The sequence below is a fragment of the Triturus cristatus genome, chromosome 6 (assembly GCF_964204655.1).
Source record: "Triturus cristatus chromosome 6, aTriCri1.1, whole genome shotgun sequence".
Lineage (NCBI taxonomy): Eukaryota > Metazoa > Chordata > Amphibia > Caudata > Salamandridae > Triturus > Triturus cristatus.
In genome coordinates, this window is record NC_140589.1 from 1,337,349,155 (window position 1) to 1,337,376,905 (window position 27,751).

Genomic DNA, 27,751 nt, shown 5'->3' on the forward strand with positions numbered 1-27,751 from the left:
TCCTGATTTCTGAGTAAAACCTGCAAAACATAACAAAATGTAGTGTATCTTGTGAAGATAAATTATCACATTTGCAGGGCTCAGCTTTATCCGGAACCCCCCATTTGGGATAGTCTCCCAAGAAAAGATGAATTAGATTAAACCTAAATCTAGTTAACAAAAAACGATGGTAAGGACGTGTTACTAGTTTCAGGTAGGGTTCTATACCAGGTGAAGTCACTAACCCAAAGTGTGATCTAACTAAAGGTTTTTTCAACTCTAATTCTTCTCGTTCTGCCAGTTTAAAATTTACCATAGCATTTTTTATCAAATCCAAATCTGCTTTCGTAATAGTTTCTGGCGCCGAAAAAACTCCGGCCTGCCAAGTTTCTTAAGGGTTGTTTCAATATATGCTAGCCACGGAATTCTACTGGCCATATCTAAAGCCAGACAATCTTTTAAAATCATGTGGTTTAGAGATATCTCGTCATTAAGCCAGGTCTTGAGCCAACAGATTATTGGGGTCATTTTCACTTTATCCAAAACATAGCTAGGCCTGGGCAAAAATTTCGTTCCGTTCGCGGAAATTGCGATAATTTGACATTTTTGCGTTCCGCGGAGAGCGCGAAAATGTCAAAAATTCTGGTTTCCGCAGCTTGGCGATAATTTGTTTCTTGCTCGCGCTGTAAAATAATACATTCTCGCGCGCGCGCGATCGCCTTACCTGAATCCCTGCGTTCGCCGACAAGTTTTCTTGATCCGGTCGCGTTCTCCATGAGATGTTGTATTGTTTTTAGCCATTTGCGCTGTCTCGCGACAGTTCGCGCCCGCAGTGACGTCATGCGTCGCGCGATCACGTCTTTCTTCTCGCGATCATGCACCGCGAGAACAACTCAAAACAAGATGGCCGCGCCCGCAAGCAACCACATGGGTAAGTTGGCGACCCGCAACCATGCAGAAAATCTCGCGAACATGCCGGAAAAAAACTTCCGCATCTTCGCGATATTTCTGCTTGTTTGCGATAATTTTAAACATTCTCGCGATAATTTGCGAAGGTTAATTCCGCAAATTCCGCCCACCCCTAAACATAGCCCAACCCCATCTCCACATGAATCGAGAAAGTGGGGGCAGACTGTGGCACTGAAAGTAAGGATCTTAGAAATGTATTTTCCACCACTTGGATTTGCTGGGTCTTTGTAGCATATCCCCAAATCTCAGAGCCATAAGTAGCTATTGCAAGGCATTTTGCCTTGTAAACCTTTATGATAGCTTCCATGGGTCTGGCTCCTAAGCGTTTAGAAAAACCCATGAGGTCTGATGTAGATCTTGCATATACATTTCTAGTGGGGCATTTGCGGCCCCCAAGTCCCCTTCTCATCAAATAAGACTCCTAGATACGTGAAGACAGGGACCCTACTAACCACATCTTTGCCACAGAAGAATGTCAATGTATTTTTCTTTTTGCTTTGTTCCCCCACTATCATAACATGTGATTTCTTACCATTTATTTTTAGATTAAGTGATTCCATAAATGAGTCAAACTTCTTTAATAATTTGTTTAGCCCTATACCTGTGCGCGCCAGAAGAACGGCGTCGTCAGCATAAAGGAGAACTGGTATAGTTGTATCTCCCACTCTCGGAACATCTACTGATGTTCCCCTCAGGGCAGGTTCTAAAGCATTGATATTTAATGTGAAAAGCAGGGGAGCCAAAATGCACCCCTGCCTGAAACCTCTATCTGATTTAAAATACCTTGTGCATCTACCATCTTGAGTAACTCGTATAGAGGCGATCAGACCACAATGGAGATCAGCAAGAAATTTAACTAATGTGGGATCGATCCCCATATCAATTAAAATTTGCCAAAGCTTCGACCTGTTAACTAGATCAAAAGCTGTTGATAGGTCCATAAAACCCAGATAGAGGGAACCCTTTTTTGCAACGGTGTATTTGCTGATAAGGAGCTGTAAATTAAGGCACTGATTTAATGTGCTCCTTTTTGCTCTAAATCCATATTGAGCGTTAGAGAGAATCCCTCTACCCTCAAAATAATCTGTCAATCTGGCAAGAATAACTCTGCCTAGGATCTTTACGGCAGAGTCTATCAGAGAGATCGGCCTATAGCAGGCTGGGTCATCCCTTTCACCTTTTTTAAATACCGGAATGATAGTGGATTTAGACTAGGATATGGGCAGGGTATTTGGGCCTAAAGCGTTAAAAATATTAGTCAGGATCCTTGCCCAAAATTTAGGAAAACTTTTATAAAGGTCCGCCGGGACCCTATCTGGGCCAGGTGCCTTGTTAATCATGGTCTCCATTATTGCTTTTAATACTTCTTTCTCCTGGAAGACCATACCTGACGGTGAACCTGAGTTAAGAGTGTGTTCTTGTGAAGACAGAATGACTTGTTTATAGGATTTCCTCAGCTTTTTTATATGCTCCCTATCTCTGGGTGTCTGTTTTAATGCTTTTAGGAGGGCAGAATGAGCCCTAGTACAATCTTTGTTAAACTAACTTTTCCCTCTGATGCTAAATTCAAGGGACATTTGTTTCGTCAGTTTACTATTGATATGCTTACAGATACTTTCAAAAGCATCTATAATCAATGTATTTGATGCATCAGAGTCCAAACAGATATTAACTTCCTTCTCTGTATTGGACAAAACTTCCTTTACAAAGGTTTCTGGGATCACTTTCGTCCATTTCAGTCTCCTTCCTTGAGCCATTGGTGTCACCTCACGACTAATTGCCCTGCATTCAGATGCTATAAAAATTGTGCCCCCTGAGCTATTTCTAAGATTACAGGATTATGATCACTAAAAACAGAAAACCCCACCTTATAGAAGATAACGCTGCTTAGGACTGCGGCAGTCGTGAAAATGTAATCTATGATTGTACCTGTGGCTGTTCCCTTAAAGGTAGGTACCCTCGGGCCACTCTTAACACAACCAGATTCATAGAGATTTAGAGTGGCCAAAAGTTTCTCAAGGGACTCACCTTGCTCTGTATGTTCAAAGTGTACCAGAGCAGAATATGCGGGACCATCTAGGTTGTCAAAGATACAATTTTTTTGACAAAGGTGAATGTTAAAGTCACCCATAACGATGACCTCAGCCTGCGGATTATTTGCTTGATAAGCAGTCAAAAAATCCTCTAGGCGGAGTAAAAATTCAATGGTACTATCACTATTGGGAGAATTATAAAAATTAACCAATAAGATTTTCCCCATATGGGGGCGGGATAGCTCTACTGCCAGACAATTATGGCAGCTTGCTTCAATTTGTTTTAAAGAGCCATTCACGTTTAGGGAAAAACACATTAATAAACCTCCCTGAGCCCTACCATGATGTACCTGTTTAGCAGAAATAAAAAAATGTGCATACCCATCCATATGAAAATTATGATCTGTATCCCAGGTCTCCTGAAATGCCAAAATATCATATGACCTTATCTCTTCCAACCAAATCTCGTCCTTGCATTTGCTTCTCAGTCCCGCAATATTCCAACTCAGAATCTTGCATGTGGAAGTATTGGGAACAGAATTAGTCTCTAAATTATCTAAAACAATTACCCTTTTAGCAAAATCCACCTCTGCCTGGCTAAGGGCTATATTAGCTTCCTCCTGAACGACATCAACCCCATGAAGTCAGTCGCCTTCTTCCAAACCAGAGAGCACTTCAAACCTGTTAAATAGCTCCAGGTTTTCCCCTGGCCTCTGCACCTTATATCCTCGACAAAACTGGTTACTACCCCTTTCTGAGGGCACTACCGCATAAAAATAAGAAAGGGGAAGGGGGTGAATGGTTAAATTTAAATCTCTTTGGACCCAATCACAAATATGTTCCACCGTTCTCTTATCCCTGAAATTACCCAATAATGCAGTCTCCCCCCCACCGTCTTTGGTTTGTTCCCCACCCATCCCACTCTTCTAACGTGAAGGATCTCGGCAGAGACATATGGTGGGAGGGTACGGTTCTTATTGAGCCAGTGGATACACTTGTTCTTCAACTCCTGATATGATTCCCTCCTGCCCCGTACTAATGGAGGAACCCCTGCCAGGACCACTACATAAGGCACGGCCTCTGGTGGGAGTTGGATGGTGGGTAACAAAGCTGTATTAAAATCTTTAGGCATTATATTCTGAGCTACTTTATGCTTATGATTGTGATTTACCGCTGGACCAGACTCACTTTGTGGCATCGAACCCCCAACACGTGGATACACTTCCAGTGAGGAATTATTTGGAACGGTCTCCGTTGGGTTAGCCTGGGATACTACCAGGTTACCACTAGGGACTGTCTCATGACCACTAGGGACTGTCTCATGGGGAGCAGAAGGTAATGCTCCAACGGCCCTAATTGGGTTAGGCCCTACACACCCATTCCCTGCAAGAGTATTGCCTGTCTCTATGTCACGGTTTCCTTCCCTGCCTCGAAATGAAGCTAACAATAATTCGAGACAAGTAAATCTAGAGTCAATAGAGTCTAACCGATCACTAAAAGGTGCCCAGGATTCTTTGATCAGGAGTTCCATTTGAGTCCAAAAGGAAGAGCCCATTTCATTTGTTGTAAACTGATCATCAGGAATCACATTTGTTATGTCTCCACAAGCATGACAAGTACTTCCGGATTGAATTACGGTCTTATTAACAGGATGACCTTTGGAGGGTTTTTTGGACTTTCCAGGTGTCTGGACTTTATTTTTGGCGCGACATCGTTTTGATGGGGGGTTCTGTATAACTTTAACGGGCACTGCCTTAGAAGTGTCAGTCGATCGAGTTTTAATTTTATCAAAGCGGGAACTTTCTGCTACAACAGAGCTGCACATTTCCATAGGTGTTCCCAAACCATTAGCAGTACGAAAAGGCTCAGAGGGCATAGGTCTTACTGCCTCGTAGAGCCCTAGAGGACCCTGGACACCCTCCTCCTCAGCAGATGACAATAAAGGTAAAGAATCTTGAGTCTCTCTCTGTAATAAATCCGGTGAGCGAGCTTCCGTTAGCCGGCCCATGGAGGACCTTTTATCAAAGGCGATATCAAGGGATAGTCTCTTTTCTGTCAGTTCAATATCTTTAGCCAGGGCTGAAGACACTCTAACCAGAAAACTATCCAGTGTGCCCATTAATGCTCCTCCTGTGGGCTTTCTCGTGTCTTTTGCATTACCAATTGACGGAGATACAGACATTGTGACTATGATTTAATGCCTGACCTACCGTCGACAAATAGGGTAAGTAGAACTAAATCGGAAATAGGATTACAAACTGACCTGAATCTTCTATGATACTTGAAAGAGACCTGGTCCGTCCCGTCCTTGATCGGTCTAGAACGGGCTAAAACGGGCCCGCCCTTGGCGCGGGCTTCGCCCGGCGCGTCCCGCGAAGCGGGCCTCGGCGTTACTTGTAGGCGCCTCCTGGTGCTGGCGCTGCGTATGATGACGCGCCGCCGCTGGGGCAGCCGGGAGATGAAGTCCCGGGGCGGCGACGCGGGAAAGTGCCGGTTTCTGCGATGTTTTATCTCCCCATGACTCTTGGCGATGGCAGCGTGCAGCGATGCAGGTAATTTCAGCTCCCCAGGCAGCATTAGCGCAAAGCTGAAGTTAATTTGGTGAAGTTATTTACAAGCCTCTCGCTCCCGACTGCCATATGAATGGGGAGATGAGAAACACAGGTTTCCCCTTGAGTCCTGATTACGAGTTTGGCATGTCAGCGGTTCGAAGAAGATCGTTGAACCGGAGGTCTCCCGCCTCCCTTATTATGATGCATGCAGCCCGAACCGCCGTCGATGAAGTGGTTCCCACCTGTGCTCCAGCTGACTGCAATGTTGGCGATGCGTACTCTGACGCTATCAGGGCCTCTATTTCCCACAGAGTCCATTACAATAACACAGTTGTTAGTACGGTCCCCTAGCAGCGGTTCCCCAAAGGCGGTAGACTGCTGTGGTATGCTCGCAGCAAAGCACGACAACAGTACCTATTGGTTGGATCAAAAAACTACACAGCTGATGACCATTGGCCAATTGGACACACCTGCAAATCACACTATAAATTGCACCCTGTCCCAGACCATGATCCTTTACCTCTACACTGCAGTACAGCAAGACAGAACCCATAAGGCTTCCCTTTTTTTCCACTATCCCCTTTAACACCTCCACATACTTTAAAAAAAAATCGCGACTATCCTTTGGAATGTTTTATTAGTTATTGTCAAACACTTTAATTTATAGGTATGTCACACACAGGGATCCACGCTTTTCAGAAGCAGAGTTGTCAGTCATGGAGATCGAAATCATAGTAGTAGAGCCAAAGTTTTTTGGAACCCAAGCCCAACATACTCTTCTCAGTAGGAACATGGAAATGTGCACCAGGATAGTGGGCAAAGTGAATGCTGTAGGTACCACCCTGCACACAAAGAGGGAAATTAGGAATAGGTGGCACAATCTGAGGGCGAAGGTCCTTTTCCTGGCCACCAAGCATCACCTGGAGGCACAGAAGACTGGCAGTGGTCCTCCCACTCCCCATTACAACTTCCCTGGGAGGAGAAGGTCTACGCCATCCTGCATTCTGAGGGCTTGACAGGAATAGGTGAGGGAGTGGAGTCTGGTAAGTTACACCTCACTAACTGTCAAAACACTTCAATGTCCTGTACGCTCTCATCTCAGCTTTTGCTAATGTGTTCTCTATCTACTTTCCTAACATGCTGTTTTCAAAGTATCAGGGATCTTTGGTTGTCAGTTTCAACGTGTACTGTTGCATATAATATCACATGTATCAATCTCGATTACATGCCCGATTTTAGAAAATTCTTAGCTAAACAAAGCAACCCCAACAAAGTGAGCATGAGTCAAAACCTTCCGCCACAAACACCTTTCAGCCGATTTTGACAAAGCTTAGGTTTCCTGATTTTTTCCCTAAACATCCTCCTCACATCATCACAACAAGAGTTGCTTTAATAGTCAAAGTCATGAAATCTCATAACATACTTATACTCATGTGAAGAAGCTGTTGATGAGATCTTGATACAAGTCAGCTCATTCCTCTTCATCACTATCATTATCATTTCGCATTTAAGGATCCTCACCCGGTCGCTCTTCATGGTCTCCATCCTCTACAATATAGGGGATGTTCCATCACTGGGCAATGTTGGGGAGCATGCAGTAGGCCATGGTGATTTGACACACCATCCTGGGTCAGTAGAGGAGGGCTTCCCCAGTTTTGTCCAGACATTTAAATCTGGCCTTCAGAAGCCCAAAATCCTGCTCCACTGGCCGCTGTGTTCTTACATGGGCCTCATTAAATTGGACTTCCTCAGGCATATTTGGATTCCTCATCTGTGTCAACCACCATGGACGGTTAGTATACTCTGAGTCTCCTAGATGGAAGACAGACATAAGTGCCACAATAAGTTACACACGTTCTGAAAATACAACCTGACATCACCCACAAAAATTTAGGACAGATCATATTTACCAACAAGCCAGGCCCTCTCAGGTAGTAGTTGTGATATCAGCTGGGGTATGGTGCTGATCCGCAGTACGAAGGACTCATGGGCTAATCCTGGGAACCGGGCACAGATGTTTGAGATGTACAAATCTGGTAAACAGACAACTTGCATGTTGATAGAATGGAAGTGCTTCCTGTTATGGAAGCACTTGTTCCTTGGCTTGTGGTGGCACTAAAGCAATGTGGGTGCCATGAATGGCTCCAACCACTTATGAGGTGCGACCAAATCCATAGAAATCCCCCTTCACATTGGCTAAATCTTTACGTCTGGGGAACTGGATGTAGTTGTCAATGTGTTTCATCATGCTGAAAGCACGTCTTGCAGAACATCACTGAGCATTGGTTGTGGCATACCACCAGATATAGCCACAGTGTACTGGAAGGAAACTATGGCCAGAAAATGCAATACTGCCATAAGTCTCACAACAGGTGGAACACATGTGGATTTAGTGTTTTGAATAAGGAGATCAGGCTCCAACTGATGACATGAATCCTGTATTGTTTGCCTATTTAAACAAAACTTTGTGATGACATGCCTTTCTTCCATGGTTTGAAGGTCTGGAAATGGGGGTACACTGTTGGCTGTCATATCCTCTCTCTCCCGGGGTACCTATGTGTGGAATGGAAACAATGTAGAACATTGATCACAGTGTCCAGAGTAGCATAATATAGAGTTAGCCAAAAGTAATGGGACAAGACGGAACTTGTTCAGAGAACATTACATATAATTCATATAAGATTTGTCTACTGCACAATAATTCACCACTAATCCCCATTGTGGCCTTTACATGTGTCTGTAATATACATGTGCACATTATACATTCAGAAATTTGATATTATCACAATAATAGATAAAAAAAAACGTCAACTGCAGTGTACTGTGCACAGTGCACAGCGCACATCGCACATTTTGCCTTTATGCACAATAATGCACTACACAGATGATCTTTGTTCTGGAAATTACATGGCAACGGAGTAGTTCAAACGTAAACATGATAGCCCTCATTTGGAATGGTGGTGACGCACTTAACAGTCACTAATACTGTGGTTGCAACAGCGACACAGCCATAGGCTAACATTGGTGATTGTGATGGTCGCAGTCCATTGACTGGGTGCATCCATGCTTATGACTGGGGTTTGAAATATAACTCACTTGCCTCCTGACAGTGCTGCTATCAACACCTCCTCCACTTTAACTGCTATTTGCCACCTCTGGGAGCAATCATGCCAGGCCAAGCAGTTGAGAGGGCCCATCCCTTCTTTCTAGATGAACGGGAGACCCTGAATGAAGAGGTCCTTCGTATGTAAGGCCAGTACTATTGCTCTCCAGAAGAGCAGGTAACGATCTTTAATTCATTTTTTACTCTGTTCAACTTCATCATTTCCATTCCCATAGGCTATAATATGCCTGTGAGTCCCAGAGTGATATCAGGTTATTTTGTGTTAAATGGTGTGGTCCTTACTTAAGACAATCATGTAATGGATTATGGGACACTGTACTTTGTGGACTTTACATCACCATTGTGATGCATGCTGTATGATAAGTCCTAGATCCTACTTGTGCTGCATGCACATATCTATGCATATACATTTCATGGTACCTATGATATATTTGCTATTTAGATCATGGTAAATGTGCAAAGAAATGTATAGGCTTTACAGCATGAGCTGTGTCTGTATACTATAAGACGCAGTTGAGGATTATGTTATCTATGTGTACAGTCCCAAATATCACTCAGCCCACATCAGGCTTTGCCAAACTGTTGTCTAGGACCAAGCAGTCTCGCAGACCCCTTCAGAGTGCCACACAACCTTGAGGTCACATATTTGATGGCCAGAAAAGTTACTTTTATGCATTAAATTGGTGGAAACGCGATGTTCATGTGGGTTTAGTATGCTCAGCCTGCCGAGATCAAGGCCTGACAATGAGTTGTGCCCATTGTGGGCCGTGGTCTGGGCTGGGGCAGAGTTTTTGTAACAATACAGCTAATGCAGAGTAATCTTTCTGTAGACCTGCAGATACTTCGATGGGATCACTTACAGAATATCAACCTACCACAATATCGAGGTAAAAATATCGAGTGACAGAATATCAACTTCCTATCTACAAACAGGTAAGAACAAAAATATTGAATCCTAAATATCGTTGTTATCAATATAGTTTGCTAAAATATTTACTTTTTTTAAATGTCTTAAAAGTAACATAAAATTAATGAAATAATAAATATAATTAAGTAAAACAAACATAAAAATAATTTTAAAAGATTAAAGTTATTAAATAATAAATGTAATGTAAAAAATAAAAAATACACATGAATATTTTTTTTTATATATAAACTTAATAATATTAAAGAATAATCAATAGTTTTAATTATAAAGTATTGAAAACATAATTTAAAATACAATTACATATCTATATATATAAATAAAACTATAATATAAATATGAAAATAAATTGTATATTATAAGTTTATACCTCAGAATTATTAAAAAATATATATATATTTTACACTACATTAAATATAACCATACTGAAAACATTGCATAGCGTAGGGGATAAAACTACTATTCCCACTCCAGAGAGTGGTACAGTAGGGAAACTGTTGGATAGCGGGTGGATAAAAATTATTATTCCCACTCCAGCGAGTGGAACAGTAGGCAAAATGTTGGATAGCGGGTGGATAGAAATTACTATTCCCACTCCAGCGAGTGCAACAGTAGGGAAAGTGTTGGATAGCGGGTGGATAAAAGTTTTTCAAAATTAATTTGCCTCCCACCATTTTCCCCTATAAACATCACCTACAATATTGTAAAATATTAATAAATTAACATATTTAATTAACAATTAATTAATGAACTAATAACAATTAACAATAAAATGAATAACCATCAAATCTAAATTAATTCACACAATTAACACTATAAAATACCTTTTAATAAATATTATATAAAAAATAATAAAAATCACATTAAAATTAAATTACTTCCCACCCTACTCCCCTATCAAACCTCAACCCGCTGATAAGCAAAGTACACAATTAATATATTTATACATTAATAATTAATAATTAATATATAAGTAATTATTAATCAATAAAAAAGAATTGCCAAAATTAACAATTAATTATTGTTATTGATCAATTTATAATTAATTAATAGTAAATTAATTAACTTAATTGACAATATAAATTATTAAATACTAAATTATTCATTAATAAATTATTAATTAATTTCAATGAAACTACTTCCCACCCTATTCCCCTATAAACCCACAACCCGCTAAGAAATTAAATTGCGCAAAAATTAATAAACATAAAATTCATTACTTTAAAAAAATTCAAACACACATTACAAAATATATGCATACTTTTAACACAAATACTAACATACAAAACACAAAAAAAATCGATATTATTAACAACGATATTTTGACAATCGATATTACTAACTTCGATATTATTAAAATCTATATTTCTTACCTATATGTCGATAATCTCAACCACTATATTTTTGCAAGTCGATATCCTGTCCACTCGATATTAAAAACTCGATATTTTGTCCATTCGATATTTTTAATTCGATATTATGACTAGTTACCACTTCGATGTGCCCAAAATGAGTTTTCTGATCCAATATTACATGAACTACATTTGGAATAGTAACTGAAGTAACCACTGACCTGCTACTTCTTTCGATTTACCCACATTATCAATGTTTGTCATTTAGTTATGACAGACCCCTTACAGGTCTATTTCCACTTTTCCATAAGTCTTGCTCGCACTGCACATGCCTATTTCACATGTGGCACTTTATCAGCTTAGATAGTTGGCTACTTCAGAAGAGATTTTGATATGTCAATCATCAGCTTTGTAATTAATCCGATCATACAAGACATACAATAGTATGTTGATTGTCATCCCTGTAACAATAAAATAAGATAGAGAGAAACAGAGGAAAAGGAGAAAAAATATATATAAAAAATATTCACTCTTTAATGATTATTTGTTAAAAGTTCAAATATATAGAAACTGCTTGATTTACACAATCCTTAATACATTTAAATTCATAATAACAGCAAATACATGAACAAAAAACTAAAAGGTTTAAAAAGTGGCGAAATCTTTAGACTTTCGACGCGTGTTTCGGCGTACACAACGCCTTCTTCAGGAGTAGCCACACAATTATCTGAAATTAAATAAAAATTTACTGAATATCTAAAAACAAATCATTTACATATTTTAACAAACAAAACATATCATAAACTAATTATAATCTCTAAATTCCGATGACCTCCCTTAATATAAAAATCAAATTTCCACACATCGATATTCAATTAAATCTGAGTGCTCATATCACACTGGAATCTATCACCTAAAGAACCCTTAGATAGTTCAAAAGAAAAAGAATAGAGTATAGAGAAAAAAGGCAAATGTTTAGACTAGTATATAGATAATGATAAGGCCCTCAGTGACTTACTTAGAACTAGGGGTGGGCGGAATTTGCGGAATTAACCTTCGCAAATTATCGCGAGAATGTTTAAAATTATCGCAAACAAGCAGAAATATCGCGAAGATGCGGAAGTTTTTTTCCGGCATGTTCGCGAGATTTTCTGCATGGTTGCGGGTCGCCAACTTACCCATGTGGTTGCTTGCGGGCGCGGCCATCTTGTTTTGAGTTGTTCTCGCGGTGCATGATCGCGAGAAGAAAGACGTGATCGCGCGACGCATGACGTCACTGCGGGCGCGAACTGTCGCGAGACAGCGCAAATGGCTAAAAACAATACAACATCTCATGGAGAACGCGACCGGATCAAGAAAACTTGTCGGCGAACGCAGGGATTCAGGTAAGGCGATCGCGCGCGCGCAAGAATGTATCATTTTACAGCGCGAGCAAGAAACAAATTATCGCCAAGCTGCGGAAACCGGAATTTTTGACATTTTCGCGCTCTCCGCGGAACGCAAAAATGTCAAATTATCGCAATTTCCGCGAACGGAACGAAATTTTTGCCCAGGCCTACTTAGAACATCTATAGTAGGGACAGTTTATGAAGATGGATAACTGCACCTAGTCTCTTAATCGATCCAATTTAAAATTCTGCAACAAAATAATCTTGTTATCAGTAATACGTATGATATAGCATGGATGTAGAGCTCGAATATGTATAATTGACGCTAATTCCATGATAAAATATAAATCTCTTCTCTTTAGAAACTCAGACTTACTTTCAAAGATAAGGAAAACGATACTAGTTCAAACTGGTGATCTGTGTCTGATTTTTAATTCCGCGTGATTAAAAAGTCTGCAACAGAAACCGTAATTCGTATTATACATATACTAAGGAATATTATATATTAAAAGACAACTATGCTATCCAGTATGTGGCAATGTGATAGTTTAAACATCCGCTGTCAAATCCCCTAGTATATGTACAGTTTTGTAATGCAATAATAACGACATTAACCGGAAAATCAGATGGCTTCCTTAATTCTCATACAGGCCTAATGTCCACATTCGATAATCTACCAAGAGAAAAGGAGGGAAATCCAATGTAAAATGTCGTAATTCGTCAAGATCGAGGGAAGCTTACTTACAATAATGCAAGTTACCTGATGACTGTCCATGTTGGCAGACAGGCGATAACACTTGATATGCTCGATTAGTGATAGTGTTCAAATGGACGGTTTCTCTAAAGGGAAAAAATCAGTAATACTACAAATAAGACTACATGGTATTAAAAAGCTCAGCTCGCTCAACTCTATGGGGCGTTTATTTAATCAATAGAGTTACCTGATAGAATTCCTATCTTCTACGAAGCGCCGGGCAAAAAATGACAACCAGCGTCCTACGTCTTGGAGTAACTGTCCGTGTTTGCAGACAGGCAATAACACTCGATATGCTCGATTGGTGGTAGTATTCAAATGGACGGTTTCTCTAAAAGGAAAAAATTGGTAATACTACAAATAAGCCTAAATTGTATTAAAGAGCTCAACTCGCTCAACTCTATAGGGCGTTTATTTAATCAATAGAGTTTCCTGATAGAGTTCCAATCTTCTTCGTAGCGCCGGGCAGAAAATGGCAGCCAGCGTCTTACGTCTTGGAATAGAGTATAAACTATCTTCACAGTTGCCATGTAGTTAAATACTCTATGGTACATCATATGACCCATCACGTGGTACATCAATGTAAATACAGCAGTATAATCATAAAAAAATATATATGGCGATAGTTCGTGCTGACAATATCCAATAAGATCTTATGGATACAGACCGATATTGTACAAATTGATGTTATCCTCAGTTGGTACTATATTTCTATTCTACAAACGAACGGGTCCTTATGCGACCTCGGAGTAGGAGAAATAGAAAGGAGACTGGTTCCTACATTACGATCATGATGGTTTTCAAACTAAAATAAAAAACTTTATTCATGCATAGCAAATACTTATCTTTTGAGCCTAGATGGAATACATTCTTATCTGAATATATTTGTATGCTATCTTATATTCGGCTACATGCAACCATTCGCGGGTCCTTATGTGACCTCAGAGTAGGCGAAATAGAAAGGGGACTGGTTCCTGAATTACAGTCATGATAGTTTTCAAACTGTCGGGAAAGCTTTATTCGTGCATAACACACACTTATCTTTTTCAGTCTAGATGTAATGCATTCTTGTCTAAATATGTTCATATGCTATATTCTACTCGGTTACACTCAACATGTCACAATAAACTAATCATGGAACTGACAGTTTTATCATTATTATTATTCCAAAAGGTCTCCAATACAGGGAAGTGAATTCCACTAATTTATACAAGAAGGAATAAAATGGTATATAACATAGTAATAGTCTCAATAAGGCTACACTCAAACATATACTCCAATCAAGTTTAATCGGATTTAAATGTAAACTATCTATACTTCAGTATTGAACAAAATTAATGACCATTCTATATCCATATTCCCAGTAATTCCATTATTTTACTTAGCACAAGTATCCAAGGAATGTGAAATAATGGCATTCTCCCAGGGTATCTCACTATTTAATCCATTCTTGAACGTGTTGAGAGAGAAAACCCAAAAACTTCACGTTTTTTTTCCTATTTTGAGGCCTCCCTTGTTGTCAGGAGTCCTACATTTCTCCAGAATCCTTCACCGGAGGTCTTCCGGTTTGTGATTCTTTTCAATAAAATGTTTCACCAATGGTGCCATAAGTTTCGCTGTCCTAATGGCAGATCGGTGCTCGGTGATCCTAGTCTGAATAGCTCTGGAGGTTTCCCCTACATAGCCAAGTTGACAAGGACAGAGAACAAAATATATTGTATTCTGTGTTTTGCAATTCCACATCTCAGTTGGTTGAATAGTGACACCATTATGTATAAAGGTTTCTCCCTCTATTATCATGTCACATGACTTACAAGAAGAACATTTCATGGTTCCTTTGATGGGCATATTGCCATCAATGGATTTCTGAATGAAAACTTGGCCATTTGGTGTCTTTTCGAACCGTGAATGGACAATTAGATCTTTAATGTTTCTATCTCACCGATGTGCGAACAGGGGTTTTGTTAGTTTCTGTTCTTTCGCTGGGTTGCTATTTAAAATGTAACAAATACATAAGGGCCCCCTGTAAATAATAGGTACTCCTAGAACAGGGAATACTTCAAGAACAAAATAACATTTCTAGGCAGTGAACATAGCTAATAGAATTATGAAACAATGTCAAAATTCTAATAAATTAAAACAGTGTACTCTCACTACGAACAAATAATTAGTTCAGCGTTTTTTATTTGTATTCAGTAAAACATTAAACAATATGTACAAATAAACAATAAGGCTAGCAGCAGCATAGATTGGACATTACTGGCACAAATTAGAGTTTCAAACAAAGTACATGTGACAAAAACAGGATACTACATATAATGGCTTATAAAACAGAGAAAGTGATGGTGAATTCGGTAGGAAGATGTAGCTTTCTACGCGCGTTTCGGCATGGAAATGCCTTCTTCAGGAAAAAAGCCAAAATAATTCCTAAAAGGAACCACAAAAAATTGGAGGTGTATAAACAAATATAAACACATGAACATACATATAATTTCATTCGTGAATAGGGACTTTATTTCTAAAACAATGTTAAAAAACCTCTATGGAGGATTATTTAGGTCATCGTTATATACATATATATGCCATAGTAGAGTACACTGTATCTATATATAATTTGTGCATAAGTAAATGGCAGACTCACAAAAAGAAACGAGAAAAAAGGAGAGAAATCCAATATTTACAAAGATGCAATAGAAATATAAAGATATGGTAAAGAAGCCAAAGAATGTCTCAAGATGTGAGACCACCGTGATGCAGTGTGAAAAGGATAAAGCAAAAACAATGTAGGTGCTGTTAAGTAGGTGTATTGGATTTTTACCCTCGACACGTTTAAAAACGGATTAAATAGCGAAATTCCATGGGAGAACGCTATCCGCTACAATTATTATTGAACTACCCTGTGACAGATACCTTGGTCTTTATAAATATCCTTGCTTTGTAAATAACATACTCACATATTGGACCATTCAGTGGTTGCCTCCAATCTACCACTGACATTCATCTACCATTACACTATTAATGCTCAATATATGGACATGCTACTGCATGCCCTGTCTCCCAATCAGGTCATCTTGACGCCATAGGTCCCGTTATTTCCTTTCAGATATCCTAGCACCTTTTCAGCAAATCTGCTCTAATTACTGATTTTGGTAGTTGTTGCGAATGGTTTAGTCGCATTTAATATACATTGCGCCCCGTCCCTATTGTATCCAAACTTTTTCAGATACATCCGACTCCGATGAAGGTCACTCCGCGCACCATTACGACCAACCTGGTCAGTACAGTAACTTTTCTATGAACCCCAATGCCCCCCAACCTTTTTTAGGACAACGGGGAGCCAGGAGAGCACGACGAAGAGTTCGGTTCCAAACTCAAACGAGGGGCAATTATCAGAACCCCCAATACCAACAACAACACATGCTAGAAACACGCAATGCCCAATACTGGAGAAAGGGATCTTAAAGGTAGATATGATGAGAACATCTCACAAAGATACTATACCTATCTTTAATCTTTCATCATCCAATCTTGATAATGTCAGTATTTCATTATTATCGAAAGGGCTCTCGTTTGTGCCCCACACTAAGACTAATGTTTTTGAAATACACCAAGACATCATTACCTTCTTTAGAAAGATTAGACTTAGAAAGTTCTTTGCTGATAAAGAACCTTCCCTCATTGAGATAGATACGACACCTATAGTATCTAACCCTTCTACTTTCACTCCCACACTAGAAGAATTGGGCCCCGAAGTAGCGGTGTTTGAACATATTGTACTAAATAAATTGAAAAAAGCCACAGAATTTGTACCTAAACCAATATACAATCCAAACAAAGCTGAATATGATTCCCTCCACAAATTAGTCAATGAAAAACCACTTACCATTAAAAGCTGTGACAAAGGCGGAGGTATAGTAATATTTGATACCATCCAGTATGAATACAAGATAAAAAATCTATTCAGTGACGGTAAATTCTATATTCAAACGCATCTTAATCCTACTTCTAAAGTGCAGTTGCAAATTCAACACCTTACTACGCATGCCCTCAATCATGGCCTTATCTGTCCCAAAGAATATGATTATCTTAACCGAGAAGAACCCAAAATGCCTTGTATTTATGGTGTCCCCAAAATACATAAGGATATTCTAGATCCCCCATTGAGACCTATAGTCTGTACCATAGGCTCTATTACCGAACCTCTTTCTAAATATTGTGACAACATCCTACATGATTAACATTCCATCTTATATCATGGACACTAGGGCTATGATAAATCAAGTATAAAACCTTCATTTCAATCAAGCTAGACACACCATGGTTACTCTCGACATCGAATCTCTATATAGTAATATACCTCAACGCGAAGCCTTAGACGCTGTCTCATGGTTTATTGACACATATAACATCAGATGCCCTAAAACATTTGTACTACAATGTTTACACATCGTACTCTCGGAAAACACCTTTGAGTTTGGTAATACATCATACAAACAAATCAAAGGTGTAAGTATGGGGGCTTCGGTAGCTCCATCAGTGGCCAATATATATATGGCCTACTTCGAAATGAAATATATACACAATGACGTTGCGCCTTTCTTTGAGTCTGTCACTCGATGGTCCCGGTACATCGATGACATATTCTTCATATGGATCGACTGTGAGGAAAATGTATCTGAATTTCTCCTCTGGCTCAATCTATGTGATACAAACCTCCGGTTTACATCACATATCAGTAAAACCCATGTAGAATTTCTTGATATCATTATCAAGAATAACAACAATACACTGGAAGTCGACTTATTTGTGAAACCCACAGCACGTAACACTTTACTACACTTTGACAGTTATCACCCCCGGGTTCAAAGACAAAGCATTCCATTTGGTCAGTTTCTTCGGCTCCGACGAAACTGTACTAACATTCAAGATTTCGACATACAAGCCTCTATTTTGAAAGAAAAGTTCCTCGCGAGGGGGTACGCACACAGACTCATTCGCGAATCATACAAACGCGCACGGTTCTATGACCGCGATTGCCTCTTGAAAGAAAAAATACCCTCTACCAAAAAATCCTTTGGTCTGCATTACCAAACACTCTACCATGAACAATGAAGTTAGACAAATTATCAATGGTAGCTGGCATATTCTGAATAGCGACCCTGAAAATAAGGAGAAAATTCCTAAACCTCTCTTCGCTCACCGTAGAAATAAAAATATAACGATGACCTAAATAATCCTCCATAGAGGTTTTATAACATTGTTTTAGAAATAAAGTCCCTATTCACGAATGAAATTGTATGTATGTTCATGTGTTTATATTTGTTTATACACCTCCAATTTTTTGTGGTTCCTTTTAGGAATTATTTTGGCTTTTGCAAAATAAAACATTCTAGTTCAACACAGCTGTCTCTGGAGTGACTATATGAGCATGGAAAACATGGATTACTCGACATCTATAAATTTATTTGATTACTATTGATTACTACGGAGTACTTTGGTCAAAATTTGGTACATTTCAAGAGGAGAGTTTCCTCATTCAAGCAGTGCAGCAGCTGGGGGCGGAACAGTCGCCTTCTTTGGCAGTATCATTGATATGCTGTGTAGGGACGGTCACAGCAAGCTGCTAGCACGCATTTATTTGGCAATATAAGCGAAAATTAAACCTTACATGAAGGGAAGGTGTGCACTTGCTACTTTACATTTGCTATATAAAGTCTTATGCCATGTGAATTTGGAGTATCTATCTCCCAAAACCTTAGCCCTCAATGTTTAAAGGCTACTTGTCTATGCTACATGTGAAACATAGCTAAACTAGTTAAGTACAGCTTTCATTAGGCTTTTCAGGTAGTAGACATATGATAAAGTTTCAACTCAAAAGTGTAATCAGTGTGCAATGAGCATTTGCATGCGACATGATTTCTGCAACATTCAAAGCAACAAGAGCAACCCTTATGTCCTTGTGAACCGGGTAGGTACTGAGTACAAAACAATATCCACAAGGAACTCACTTGTAATCATAATATACAGTTTGTGACTTAATACGTCACTCTGATTTAATCACAGTAGCAAAAATTAAATAATGTTATTCTTTTAATTTTCACATCCACTCTCATATTAAACCCTCACCAAGGTCTATATCTTTTATGTAAAACCTAACCTCAGCCGAGGTAGGTATTTATTTTATTCAAAAGTTCATTTGTTTCATATCAGAAAAAATATATACATTTCTAAAGTTGGACACATATACATAATTCAATATTTACAGTGATGTGTGACCCCAAGTGAAAAAAAAAAACCATAACCTATTACATTACATATGTATAAACAAGAAAAAGAGTTAAAAGGGTTATTGGTAATATATATAAGGACAGATTTAGTGATTTATAGATGATTCAACCCGAAACTGTCTCTATTATATGTGTTGTCGACGGCGTTTCGACCCACTCTAGATACCGGGTCTCTTCAGGACTGTATTTCTGGGGACCAGATGTATACACTCGAGTCCAATGGATCCCGTATGATTTGGTAAGGCATATGATTCTCAACTTCAGTTTACTGTCTCACTAGTAACGGCCAAGACACGGATCGAAATACTTCAGTGTGTTTCCATTGGTATATAACCTCTTAATCGGTAATTTTTAGCATCTTTTTATTTTCGCTTTAAGGAGAGATCTCGCTGATGCGCTGGATTACTCCAATAGCGACTGGGGCGTCTGTCATTTAATGAAGACGATAGCCAGAGGACGCTGTAACCATGCGGGACGCAATCCGTCGAATGCCGCGGCAAAAGCGAAAATAAAAAGATGCTAAAAATTACCGATTAAGAGGTTATATACCAATGGAAACACACTGAAGTATTTCGATCCGTGTCTTGGCCGTTACTAGTGAGACAGTAAACTGAAGTTGAGAATCATATGCCTTACCAAATCATACGGGATCCATTGGACTCGAGTGTATACATCTGGTCCCCAGAAATACAGTCCTGAAGAGACCCGGTATCTAGAGTGGGTCGAAACGCCGTCGACAACACATATAATAGAGACAGTTTCGGGTTGAATCATCTATAAATCACTAAATCTGTCCTTATATATATTACCAATAACCCTTTTAACTCTTTTTCTTGTTTATACATATGTAATGTAATAGGTTATGGTTTTTTTTTCACTTGGGGTCACACATCACTGTAAATATTGAATTATGTATATGTGTCCAACTTTAGAAATGTATATATTTTTTCTGATATGAAACAAATGAACTTTTGAATAAAATAAATACCTACCTCGGCTGAGGTTAGGTTTTACATAAAAGATATAGACCTTGGTGAGGGTTTAATATGAGAGTGGATGTGAAAATTAAAAGAATAACATTATTTAATTTTTGCTACTGTGATTAAATCAGAGTGACGTATTAAGTCACAAACTGTATATTATGATTACAAGTGAGTTCCTTGTGGATATTGTTTTGTACTCATGATTTCTGCAACAGCACATCTGATGGTACATTGGTCTCTAACTTGGGCTTACATCGTGATGTGTTTTGTGGAAAATGAATAGTTGTTGAAATATGGGCTTTAAGTGAGCATTATGTAAAAGTAAAAAGTGCATCTGGACTATTTAGTAACATCATTTTACTATGGCATACTACAAGTGCCAAAGTTTACAGGTGGTCAACTATCCTAGTATGGACGTACGGATAAAGTCCATCAATGCATTTGGAGCTGTTGAGGGTTATGACATAAGTGAAACCAACTGTTTGCAGTTTATGTAGCATGCATGCATGTGCGCATGCTAATTTTAAAGCCTATATAGTTAACCATGAAGTTGGTGTGCTATGTGTACTTAATACATTTATTCTGTTGATATGTGATGGTCAGGTGTGGAAACGCAGTTGTAATAATCCCATTTTATATGTAATTTCAGATTCATCCAGGGCAAGAGAAGGAGAAGAGGCCAACATTATGAGTGATGCAGCTGGTCACAGTAATTCTGGATGTGACAGCACAGACATGGAGGGACCCAGTGACCAGGAGGGTGTGGAGAGTGGCACAGAAGACACAAGCTCAAGATCTTCATCATCTGAGCCATCCTCTGATGGACACTTCAGAGTGGTGGCAGACCCCCACAGGATTAGTTCTACCTTGATCCGTGTCTACCTCCCCCAGTTACATTGCTACCTTCCCTGTTGTTCCCCAAAAGGTTGGCTGGGCCCACTCCCCTAAGAGGGGTACCATCTCTAACACTCCAGGCACCACAGCCCCTGCCCCTGTTACCCCTGCTGCTCCTATTAAGGAGGCTATTGAACTCATGAGGGACATCTTTGTAGGTCAGACTACACTCCTTAATGCTATCCAGGGGCAAGGCAGCCAGGTGCCCCAGATGGTGGCCTACCTGGAAGGCATCAAAAATTTTATGTCTGGCCTACAACAGTCTTTTCAGGCTCCGGCTTCCTCTTTTACAGCAGCCTTCCACCCATCACAACCTTCCACCCCACTTCCTGTACCTTCCCTATCCAAATTCCCTATTCCCATGCCTGTCCTAGGAGCACTCATATATCCACACACACGCACACAAACTTCATCACACCCAAGCTCCACAAACACACACACACACTCAAAAACAGCAGAAAAGATGCAGGCATGCAACCACTCACCAGACACTTACTCCCCTCACCACCACCCAGTAGCGGCTCGTGGTGGGAGTTCTGCAAGGCAGTAGGGTGGGGTGGGCAGGAGCAGGGTGGGGGGTAGTAACTACGGAATATGGACCAATGTAGGTAAGTAAACAAATAAATAGATAAAACGAATTTCGTAGCTTGCGCTGCATTGCCAAATGCGATGCAGTGCACGCAATGAATTTTTAAAATGTATTTATTTGTTTACTTACCTCTGTTCGGCGCTATGCCATAGTTTACAACCTCCCACCCGACTCCTCCCCCGCCCCTCCCCACCACCCCACAGCACTCCCACCACGAGCCACTACTGCCACCACCCCAACATACCCCTAGACACCACACCCACAGATGCATCCTCACCACCAAAATACCCCCTGGCACCACGCAAATACCTACAGACCCATCCACAACCACCAGAATTCCTGCACACACCACAGCAACACCCACAGACCCATCCCGAACCACCAGCATTTCCACAGATACCTCTCCAACACCCACAGACTCATCCCCAGCCACCAGCATTCTCACAAACTCCATACCAACAGCCACAAACTCATCCACAACACCCAGCAGACCCAGCGCGTCCACATCACACACAACCAAAAATCACAAATGCTTACAGTCACCCAACAAACAGACCCCTACAGAGCACACAGAAGATACAGCACACACACCTCTCACTTCCACGTCCTCTACCTCCCAAACCCAACTCCCTTCCGAACATCCTGTCCATTTTCCCTGTGAAAATGTCTTATTTGACCTTGCCCTTCACTCTGTGTGGTCCGGCCCCCCTGCTACCAAAGTCAAACAAACTTCTCCCAAACCCCAACCCCAACCCATCCCTTCCACATTTAAATCCACCCCGAATAACCTGGCCCCATCCTCACTAAGCCCAGCCATTCCCCTAGGAAGTCCAAGAAACCCCCTCCCAAAACCTAACCTATCCCTCCCTAAATCAACCCCACCTCTCCCAAGTACCTTCTTTGAAGTGTCTGCCATGCCCAATGGATGCCACTTTGTGAGGAGGTCCCCTGGCAATGTCAGTAATGGCAGGTTTAGTGGCACAGTAGTGTGCTGTTGCACAGATTAAACAAAAAGGACAGGCCACTGGCCTTTGTTTTACCAGATATGTTGTCATACAATCATTAACATTTTGCTTAGTTTGGAAGACATTTGTCCTGCCATTACTTTTCTAAATATTTGATGTTATTGGATAGTTAGTGATGTGTGGCTACAGTTGTGTTTGTTTCATCCCTAATTGATAATCCAGTTGAAGTGGTTAGTATGATCTGACCTTAGAACCAGTGCTGAAAGTACACAGGACAAGGGGAAATGTTGAATGGATGGATATGTGGAATGTAATCCGATCGGGCTAATATTGATTTGAGTGGTATATTATATGGTAAATATTTCAGCTTGGCCTGGCCAATGTCAACATCATTTAGGTTGCACTTCTCCCAATGATGTAGGTTGGATATGGGTTCAAGTTCGATATTTATTTATCCACACATTGAGTGTGTTAAATTGGCATACCTTTGTACTCATTTGTATGGACATGTGTCCATTTTCTTGTGTATACCTTACACCTTCTTAATCTAAATGTGTGACAAATGCTGTTAGTGCTGTGTTTGCTTTCATGACTTCAACTTACACATTTCCTACACATGCATGATACTTGGTTATACTATTGATTGTCCCCGATAGTCTTCAATCCACAGGTCCTGTCCACATAGAGGTTTTAGGGCATGTGCAAAGGGGACTGTGTCCCAGGGACCCAGCCTTTTAGCGTTCCCACTGGTAGAGGCATACCTATTCTGCAGAGAGTGTTTACAATGTGCCCTTTTAATGCTTCTCACACTGATTATTTGTAATCCCATTTACTGACATTACCTTTTAATGTGGGTGATATGTGACAGTCCAATACACAGATGTAGCAGAGACTGTGTGTCTTAATTTCATGACAAATCCATACAGATGTATATTTGATACCACAAAAGGATCTATGATGTGTTCAATGTTATAGTGTAACAGAGATTAATAGGTGTGATATTGATGAGGAGGTGCTGCTTTGTGACACAATTAAATGCACACATCACTATCAATGATTTTGAGATGTGAACGTATGTCTGTTTGTTTAGAGTGTGCCTGGGCGGTGCCAGTGACCTGGCAAAAGAGGGCATCATCAAGCTGTAACCGGATCATACATTGAAAACAATTCTGAACATGGGCCCACAAAATATGTTTGGCCCAGGGACCACAAACCCCTTGCCAGGTCCATGGCACGGCATCTATTTGCTGAGGAGTTGATGTAAACAGGTAAGAGAATAGCTTACCGTTGGTTGCGTCTGCGACAGTGTTGTGTTTGGACATCATCAAGCAGGTACAGCAGAGGCAGGATGTGTATGATTGGCTCCAGGGTGGCATAGCATTTGTGGAGGTGAATGGAGGTGAGTTTCGGCCTTTTAAACCTCCCTTTCCGACAGTTTAGATGTGGTGGTTGGACCACCCCATTCACGTTGGCTGAAGGGCATCACGTAATTGGGCCGGCAGTTACAATGGCAGTCCACCCTCCGACAGATGCATTGGCCTATCTCGCTGCCACTGCAGTCCAAAGTTCCTGGCTGCGGGACTGTGGTGATCTTTCGTATGCTTAACAACATGCATCGTAATATGGCAGTTGGACTGCTAGCTGTGCAATGGTGAACCCAACGCCACCACCACGGTGATACCAAGATCACGAAACTCATAATCAGGCCCCTAGGTGATTAGGTGCCACGTTTGTTCACTATTTTACACCTTAAGATAACTTGAGCACCATGCTTCATTTAGCATACTAATATCCATTTTTATAACTCTTGTACCTATGAAAATAATTAGTAAAGAAATATATATTGTTGATTCGCTCTTGTCACAGAGACAAGACTTATCCTGATTATCTGGCATTAATCTGGCTTTCCTGGATCTACGTTGGGCACCTCTGTTCTTTTCCCTACATTGATGATGCTTTTTTCAGATAGATTAGCAAGAGGTGAGCCAAGAGGTGATTAAATTCACAGTGTGCTATCTAAAACCTCTAAAAAATAAACACTGGCTGTTTAAAACAAAACAACACTTTCCTGGAAAGTGTCTATTGGAGTGAGCATGTTTCATCTTCCCAACTCTTAATGTTTAGCCTATGAAAACAAATTGAGACCAGAGCAGGCTCTTTAAAATAAATTACATCCCTGTGCAGTTCACATGTTTCCTGTTTTGATGCTTTCCTCTTTAGTTACCACTGCTGTCCCGTTGAACCAAAGCAAATAATTGAGGTACTTGGCGAACATTTCGAGGATGTTTTCCTTGAAACACATGTAATTTCTTTGCCAGTTTAGTTATAAAAAGTATACATATTCTATGACAGCCAAATTCCACGGTAGAGAATTAGGAAGTAAATGATGTTTGTTTGCATGAGTGAAAGCCCCCAGAAAGGATGCATTCCAGACATGTTTTGCTAAGGTCAAATTTAGATCATTCAAAAGTCTGTATTAGACTATTGAAAGAACATTAATATGCAATATCCCTTAGGCACATATGCTAATAACTGCACATGTCTATGTGTGGGAAACGAAAGGGTCTAGGGCAATACAGAAAACACAATGCTCTTCGAGTTAATGCTACTTTCCTGGGCTTCCTGCCTTACAATTTTTCTTTTCTTGGTAATTAAAGTCCAACCTACACCCTTTGCGTGCTGGTATTGCATAAAGACTAATGTCTCAAATTTAAATGACAAATTAATTCATACGAGATGCTTCAATTTACGGCATTGTGAGTTAATAAGTGTTATTTAACTGTCTTGACATTTAAATAACGTTTAATAGGCAATTTGCTGGACAAGCTAAACAAATGGGCTGTTTGATTTTAAACAGTTTAATTGACTGAAATGCAAGGCATTAATTACATAGCAATGCTTAGGTTCAACATTAAACTGTCGTTTAAACTTTTGGTAGCACATTTTTTCTCATCACTGCTACAATGGCAAATCCTTGAGTCATCATCTTTGTACACAGAGATTGATAATTTTAAATTCAAGTTTTGGGGTCCAGTAGGCTTGTCTCAGTCCATGTCTAGGAAGGACTAGTTAGAGACGTTAGGACCCCTATAAATGTTTTTACCTTTTACCAGAGATTGAATATGTATATTCTACTCCTGATTGTTTCACTTTGATAACTGCTGTTTAATAACTTTTTATTTTAAATTCTGAATTATTTATGTATTTTATGCTTGTATATATTTTACCTGTGCTTTTATGGTCATCTGACCGAAATAAAGCTATCAAAGTAAGTAAATATTATATGAGAGCGTAAAATGCCCTAATCCTTAACAATATTCTGCATGGCTTCAAGCCTTCTTAATGTCTTTACAAGGTGAAGTGTCTTTGCACTCTGCAGACAGGCATCAAGCAGAACTTTCCATTTTTAATAAACTTCCCCTCAAGGGCAATTTCTCAAATGTGGTTTCCAATAAATAGGCAATATTTAGTCATTTATCAGTGCCCCGTAAACCCTTTATGTTGCTCGTGGGAATTATAAATCTACTATGTGTTGATGGATCTTTCACCAAAAGCAAGGGTGCACATTATATTAAGGATTCCATAGTTAAGAAAACTAACAAAGGTGGTGCAATTGTCTTGTTTACCTGTGCATGGTATGTCAAGAAAGTGCTGTACTTGATTGGTGGGCATCAACATCTACGACTGCAACCTTATGCTTCAAATTAGGGTAAGAAGCAAATCTTTTGTTATTTACAAGCATTTGTAGAAAATCTGTTGAATGATTAAACAGAAAATAGATTTTTGGATTGTGCTACTGAATATTGTGGCTATATCGAAGACCAAAATATCAAAAGGTAACTGAATATACAGGAAGTACAGATTTACTAGTCCTAACGCCACATATAGGCACCTTGGCGATATATACATATCATGAAGGCACATATATATATGGCTTTAGATATAGAAAATCCATACATAGTTAACTTTTGATGTTTCAGATCAAGTATTTTGTCGTCGATATTTGTAAACCTCGATATTGTAGTCCCGATATTCAGGGTCCATACCGATTTTTATTACAAATGGAAAGTTTGACACCAATAATGAATAGAGTTTCAAAAATCCATAAACACCACAAGCACCCTCCATTCTGACACATTGAGGCTGGACAAGAATCTGTTTTTGTAACCTAGAAAATAAATCTTGCTGCACACCTACAAACTTTCCTCAAATATATTTCAACTTTAATCATTTATCCTTTATAGAAGTGGAACTTTAAATATGTTTATATTTGTAAGTGCTTCCTGCTGAGGTTTAATTTCTGTGAAATAAGCATCAGGGCCAGAACAGAACCTCATCTGTCCATTTATCCAACAAGAGTCAATAGTTTTACACACTTACTTACTATTGGTTAATTAGTAAGTGATATCTTGTTAGGTAAATGTCTAGTGCACATTCTACACAACAGCTTCATAATGGACAAGAAGGAAATGTCTCCAGCGACCATGTGTGCATTACAGCAATATGATTGTTCCTCGCGTGTCTTCATCCAGAAGTCTGTGATAACATGAATGATCCTATTGAGAAGACAACAAGAGAGAAAAGAGGTGAATCTCCACTAAACAAGGGTACTTTCTCTTAACTAGTGGCCATTGTGAGTAACCCCGGGCGGGTAACTATGCTTCGCCAGCAGAGTTTACGTAGTGTTGCCTAGTCTGCATTCCACTGCGAACTTAGAGTTCACGCAAAAATACGACTCTGTGGCAGAGCATAGTTAGCCAGCCCCTCCACCCTCCCAAAGTTATTCAAAATAATTGAAAAGGCACTTACCTGCTGTGTCTGCCTCTGCTGCCTTTTCCTCCTAATGGGTGCTCTCGCCTGCCTCCTCCTCACACTAAATAACCCCTATGCTGTACATCTTGCGCGTGCGCATGTGCATTCACAAGGTGTACAATGTAGGGGTTATTTAGTGCGAGGG